The 7,025-nt window shown below is 43.6% G+C and overlaps 1 long non-coding RNA gene across 1 annotated transcript; it reads left to right on the top strand.

Annotated features, from left to right (window-relative positions):
* The first annotated feature begins 1,550 nt into the window (after positions 1–1,550).
* LOC129748555 (uncharacterized) lies at positions 1,551–2,761 on the top strand. Its single transcript, XR_008737766.1, has 3 exons — positions 1,551–1,800; positions 1,891–1,952; positions 2,332–2,761. It is a non-coding gene; the product is annotated as an uncharacterized LOC129748555 (long non-coding RNA).
* The last annotated feature ends 4,264 nt before the right edge of the window (positions 2,762–7,025 follow it).

The following is a 7,025-nucleotide window of genomic DNA, read 5'->3' as shown; positions in this document are numbered from 1 at the left end:
GGAACCAAGCTAGACAGGGACGTACCGGGTGGTACTTCGCATGCTATCAACCGGGTCACAATCTTTAATGAAATCAATATAAAGCGGAGCTAGCAATTCCCAACCTGGCCAATCAAGAGTGAAGTTTTGGGGGGTTTTCAGCCAATAACGTTACTGAGCAAAAGGTGTAAAGGAATCAAAAATTATCCTATAATACAGAAATCCTCATACGTTGGGTTTTACATAATTTGTGGGGGTTTATTTATAAACTTGGTTTCCCTAACTGTGTTTCTTCACAATAACGTCACACGGTATACTTGCGGTTCTTTAGGCACATTTTGGCCGGCCGATTGAAGTTTCTTCTTCCGTTGAACCCTTTAGCGTACGGTTGATGTTGGTCGAATTTTTATGGAGCAGGGCTGGACGGCTGGTTGTTTCAGCACCGCCCAGGGTATCACAGGCTCTTTACCGGCGTCCCGGAAGAGCCCACGATCCTCTGCAGGATGTCACCACAGTAGTTTGGTTATTCACCACGAGGGGACGTTGTTGTAGTTTGGATGATTATGGCTTGAGGAACTATGCCTCATACGAGGGGACGTGCTGATGTGTTTGTCAGTCGGATTTTGGCTTTCCGACCGCTCCTTTCTGCCCGTTTAGTTTTTCTGCTGCGCCGTGCTGTTAAGCAAATGGGATAGAAACACAAAAAAGGCCCTCTTGGACCTGCCAAATGGGTTTTAACATATATCTGTGACGTTTTTTAATTTACACGTGGTTTACATTTTTGTTTGTTTCTTTTTAGACAATTTACCTTTTTAATGTTGTGTTTCGTCGAATGCGGTTTTACACTGCATGTGGTTTTTGTATTGTCAACCACTTTTTATCTATTTAAGTAATATACATTTAATTAAGTTTTAACATTTTTACACTACATCATAGCTTCTACTAACCGTACTATTTTTTTTAATTTTTAGCTTATAAGATTTTAACTAGGTTTTTAACTAATGTATGCCACTGTAAGCCTTGCTGCGGTTTTACTTGGCTACTTTTTTCTGTAATTATAGGAAAAAACTTTTTAAACATTTACACCACAATTTCACAAATTTTACGAACTTTTAATGACGCGCACTTCCGTTCTCTGAAACGGTCACAGGCAGAAAGAACTAGCCCCGCATGTGCAAAAATCTACGTTACATTTGACCGACACACATACGAAGGAGAATGTAATTTTTACGCGGGTGTGTTCGCTCTCCGGGTGATCACACTTCCCCGGCATGTACCCTGCCTAAACCCGACGCCCATGGATATCCCTCAGAGAAAAGTGCCTGCATTAGGGCGTTTAGGAAAGAGGAATTGGATCTACTGTGGTATTACTCTCAACGGAGTACAGGAGTGGTAGGATTTTGTGGCGGAGTCACATAAAAAGCAGTAACAAACGGTTACATTACCCCATCGTCCCTTTTCAAAATGAATGTGTATACATTCATTTTGTTTCGAGAGAGATGAATGCGTCGTCGTACCTATCTTTTAATTTGATTGAACCAAATAAAGATTAAATCTTTGAACTTTTTCTTTTTAAATCACACTTCGCGTGTTTTCAAGTCAGCGTGTGACAGAAACAGCTGGGATTTTTAGCTCAGTGTATATTTTTGACGGTCACTCACGGGAAACGTCACTTGCAAAATCGAATGTATTTCCGAAGAAGAATACAAGAAGAATCTATAATCATAACAACAAGTAGGTGGAAATGTTGAAATGAAGGAAAAATTTCAATATTGAAGGTTTTCGATGTAAACGAACTGATGGTGGCTGTTGATCCTTAAGGTAAGTCCTAATTTTCACAAAATAAGTTCCCATTAAGCGCTATGAATGCAGATTTTAGTTGATTAATTGCGTTTTTCTATCTCTTTTCAGTTCCTGCTAAAACTGCGGTGGAAAAATATCTGGAAATGGTGGAAAACTTCAAAAATCTTCAGGTAAGGCTCAGTTGTTTGGTGGTTTTTTGTTTTGCTACGTTCTGCAACACATCCGAAAAATGTTTGCACTACTATAGCCAGGAGTCTTATACCGTATTTGTTTATGCCGAGGCATCCACTAGTGTTGCACTGGTGCACCACTAGGTGCTGTCAAACTGTTAGTTTATTCGGACGGTGTTGCACTAGTTTTGACCTGGTGTTGCACTGCCATCGGGCGGTGTTGCCCCGAAAATTTTGTCAGTGTTGCGAGAGAGCGTGTGAGTGAGTGAGGTAGCAATACACTGGCGGCAGTTTGTGTTTGTTTTTGTCGGGTACGGTGGACCACTGATCGAGGGGAGAAAACAAATACGGTATTAATGTTGTTTCTTTGTCGTTTCAGCTCTTCGCATCAACAACCCACAGAGGCCGGGATGGAAGGAAATAACAAAGAACGCGATTACAGGTGAGTTTAAGTATCGTTGCAAATCAAGAGTGGTAACTTTTGGTGTTTTTTGTTTTGTTTTGTTTTTCTTTTCAGGTACCTGGTTTTAAGTCTGCTGCAGAAAAGACACCAATCGACTTTCCAGAGGTGTCTGCTAATTCGTACGAGCTGGTTCCTAGCCTAGCCAGGACCGTACAAGGGAGATAACACGGACCGAGTTTGGCATTATATTTGCCGATTGCTGACGATTGACGGAAATTCCTCTTGAAGACCTTCTGGCCTACATCATAAACCGGAGCAGGAGTTTTATAACGCAGATTGTAAGTTTTTGCATTTTTTTCATAATTTTTCTTTATGTTTTTAGAAACGATGTCGCGAATAAATTGGTTTGTGTGGAGATGTTGCGTCTGCCTATCAATATCCGAAATTCCACATACATCCCTATCAACACGATGTTCCTCTCCTGAATCGACGATTTCGTGTCCGAATATGGTTTTATAAGGGGAATAACCTGTGGCACTGTGAGGCGTACTGTTCAAAGCATGCTCGATTTCGGATACACGCGTATCCCAACGTGTCTGATCAGACCTCGCGTACGTTCTGATGCACGCGTTTATTGTCCGGTTTAGCCTTTCTACCGGATTAGATTGGCTATGGTATCGCGAATTGGTCCAATGACGAACTTTAAACCGGTCGAGGAAAGCTTTAAAATCCTTCGACAGGAATGTCGATGCGTTATCGGAAATCAGGCACTCTGGTGTGGAGTAACGCCTGAACCAGTTTTCCTCGAGTAATTTACACACGAGTGAGGTGGAAATTTTCTTAACAGGGAATAAGAGGCAGAATTTTGAGAAAATATCCATCACAACCAAGAGGTGCAAGTTTCCTTGTTTACTCCTGGGGAGTGATTGGATGAAGTCTAGTCCTATAATTTGGAACGGTTTCGTGGCAATCCTTTGGTTGCCCATCGGAGGGTGTTGCGATCGATTAGAGGGCTTGCACTCTTTACATACCGTGCATTTTTGGATGTAGGATCGAACGTATCGTGCCATTTTCGGCCAATAATAAAGTTTTTTAATCTTCGCGAGTGTTTTTTCGAAACCTAGATGCAACGAGTCGTCGTGATTTTCTATCAAAATTTGCTCTTGAAGATCTGGTGGTACACAAACTTTCCAGGCGAATTGGTAATCTGTGTTTGGTTCGTGGGAGGACAAGAATTTCTTTAGGATACCGTTCTCAACTCTTAAGTCCTTATTATTTTCAGGATCTTGATTAACTTTTGCTACCGTGGCGAGGTACCAGTTTGACTGACCAGGGCAGACCTTCAGCTCTTCAACTGCTCGCGATAACGCGTCCGGCACGATGTTGTCGGATCCACGTCGGTGTTTGATATCGAAATCGTATCGTTGTAACTCGATACTCCAGCGGCACAGTCTGGACGAGGTTCGCCAGCTGCTTCGCAGTATGTATGTAAGAGCTGAGGCGTCAGTATAAATAGTAAATTTTGAACCTTCCACATAGCAACGGAATTTTTCTACTGACTTGAGGACCGCCAGTGCTTCCTTCTCGGTGGCACAATACCGTTGTTGGGTTGTTCCCAACTTCTGCGAGAAGTAAGCGACGGGTTTTTCAACGTCGTCATGGAACTGGGTAAGCACTCCAGCTATGGCGAGATCGCTTGCGTCGCAGTGAATGCAAAAAGGCCTGCTGAAGTCAGGGTTTGCTAAGATAGGTGTGCTGATCAACAGCTCCTTTATTTTAACAAACGCTGCTTCAGCTAGGTCGCTCCATTTAACGGCTTTCGGCTTGCCTCTGAGAAGGTCCGTTAGGGGCTGTACAACTGCACTGAAGTTCTCAATGAATCTTCGGTAGTAGTTGCACATCCCTAAGAACCTTCTCACGGCACGGAGTGAGGTTGGTCTCTCGTAATTGACTATGGAGTCTACACGTTCAGGGTTGGGTCGTAGTCCCTGTTGACTCAAGATATATCCCAAGTAACCTACTTCAGCTACACAAAATTTTGATTTTGATATGTTAATCGATAGATTCGCCATGCTTAGTCTGGATGCAACTTCACGAAGACGGGCTAGATGATCCTCGAATGTGTCGCTTACCACGATGATATCATCGAGGTAAACGAACACGAAAGGTTCTAGCTCGCCTCCGCCAAGTATGCGATCCATCAACCGGGCTAAAGTAGCCGGGCTGTTTACGAGTCCGTAAGGCATCCTTCGAAACTGAAAGAACCCTCGGCCTAACACTGAGAAGGCAGTGTACTTTTTTGATCGAGGATGAAGGGGGACTTGAAGGAAAGCCTTGGATAAGTCGATAGTGGATATGTACTTGGATGGACCGAGACGACTGAGAATCCTGTCGGCGTGGGGGAGTGGATAAGAGTCTCTGACGGTCAGTTCATTGAGCTTTCGGGCATCAATGCAAAGCCGTACAGTTCCGTCCGCTTTGTCGACGGGCACTAATCTCAACGACCATTCACTATAAGCTCTTTCTATAATTCCGCATTCTAACATTCTGTCCAACTCAGCATTAATTTGGACCTGTCGTTTTGGTGAGACGGGGAATGGGTTTATGCGTACTGGAGGTTTCTTTCTGGCTTCTTCGGTCAATTCTATTCGATGGGTGATCAGAGGGGTGGCATCTAACTTATCGTCCACGGCAACTTTAAACAAATCTTTGACTTCGTTCAGTTGATTCTGTTGGTCGAGTGAGAGTGCGAACACGTCCTGTGAACAATCAATTTCATCGACAGAGATTGAAACAAGTGATGGTACAATCCCAAACTTGACCCAAAAATCGGATCCTAAGACCAATTTTTGTTTCAAGGAAGGGATAACCAGCAAATCTATCAATTTTGTCGCATCATTGAAAGTCACAGGCGTGCTCACGTAACCTAGAACTTCTAACATTTGACCGTTGGCCGTAACTACATCTAGATCGACGGGATGGATTTTTAGATTGCACATTCTAATAAGATTCTCGGCTCCTTTACCTAATACGCTCTTATTAGCACCACTATCTAAGAGGCCAATAAGCGGAATATCGTAAATACTGACTTTGGCAAACGGACGATCATCATTTTGTAAGTTAAGTAACAATTCGTTGACTTCGAGGGAATGGGGATTGACATAATCGGATGGATTAACGACTTGGTACCCTATTTGGGCCAAATCTACGGTCTGATCGGAATTTTTAAAGGGATTTTGATTCTGTGAAACTACTTGCCCTTTCAAGCAGTTGGTCGCAAGTTTTTTTCGCAATAGGGGCAATTATTGGTTTCAAAATTCATAAACCCACAGTTTTGACAAAAAACATGAACAGGTTTGCTACATTCCTTGAAGTGGTGACCAGGAAGTCTACAGTTGTAGCATCTTCCTTCAGGTAATGGTGAATAATTAGATAGTAAGATTTCGAGGCCATCAGGAGCAGGATTCTTCTTACGAGATTGATCGAGGGTAGACTTTCCTGAGACTTGATACTGTTGCTTCTTTTTCTGGGTTTCTTTCCCGGGTTCGGATTTCGAGCTTCCGTAGAAGTACCGCGATTTTTGGTTCGGCGTTTCGATACCGTCCCGAGTTTTCGGTTTTGTTCCGGTCCTAATTTCGTTTATCTGACTACGAACGCGAGGATTTTCTTCAGTAGTTTGAAATTTGTACCAAAACGTGGCATCCAACTGTCGACCGAACGTCTTCAAATCAGCAAGGTTTTCTATCTTCGACGCAATCGCATATCCGCGGTAATCGGCACGCATATTTCTAAAAATCATCTGAAATTTCCGTTTCTCAGAAATCGATTTCGTAAACCCGTTAAATATCTTCTGCATTTCGATCAAATAATTCTGAAATTTCTCCTTTGGGCCCTGCTTACGTGCAATCGCACGCATCTCGCTCACGTGATCGTGATCCGGCGATAAAAATTCGTTCTTCATTTCGCGAACTAGCTGTTTCCATGAGGCGAATTCCTCATTCTCAAAACCGGACATGAACCAGGTCTTTGCTGGACCACGGAAGAGATTAATCGCTGACCGAAAAAGTTCTTGTTGGGACATGTTTTCCGAATTCGCGGTAAACTCGACTTCCCGGATAAAACGCATTAAACCTTGGCCATTGTCTTTCCCGTCATACCACAGGTTCCAATCGGAAACTGGGCGGCCCCTACGCGGAGGATGTGAATCATGACGAGATCTGCGTTCGCGACGACGAGGAGTGGGCTCGCTAGATTCCGAGTCCGATGGCAACACCCAATCTTCATCCGAGTCCGAACGTTCGACCCGCGATGGGCCCCGATTGCCCTTTTTGATACGAATATGCCTCACATACCGTTCGGCTTCTTCCGAATCTGAAACTCGCGCGCGGTACATTTGGGTCGATTTTAATTTTCGCGGCGGAAATCGCGGTTCGATTAAATCTCGAGCTACAGCGCCTTCTTCGCTGCTATATTTCTCGCTGCTTAGCATATCATCGTTTCTTCCCGATCGATTACTATTTCGCGACAGCACAGGTTTATTTTTCCTACCGGAAGGTTTCTTCGACGGGCTCGCATTCGGCATTTGCGACAGATTAAGGTTTGATAACGATCTGGCTATGTTAACTAGTAGTTCCGATTGAACTTTTTGCAAGACGCCAATAGGAGAAAAG

The sequence above is a fragment of the Uranotaenia lowii genome, chromosome 2 (genome assembly GCF_029784155.1).
Source record: "Uranotaenia lowii strain MFRU-FL chromosome 2, ASM2978415v1, whole genome shotgun sequence".
NCBI lineage: Eukaryota > Metazoa > Arthropoda > Insecta > Diptera > Culicidae > Uranotaenia > Uranotaenia lowii.
The sequence above is the reverse complement of the archived record's forward strand: the minus strand, read 5'-3'. Positions and strand labels throughout refer to the sequence as shown.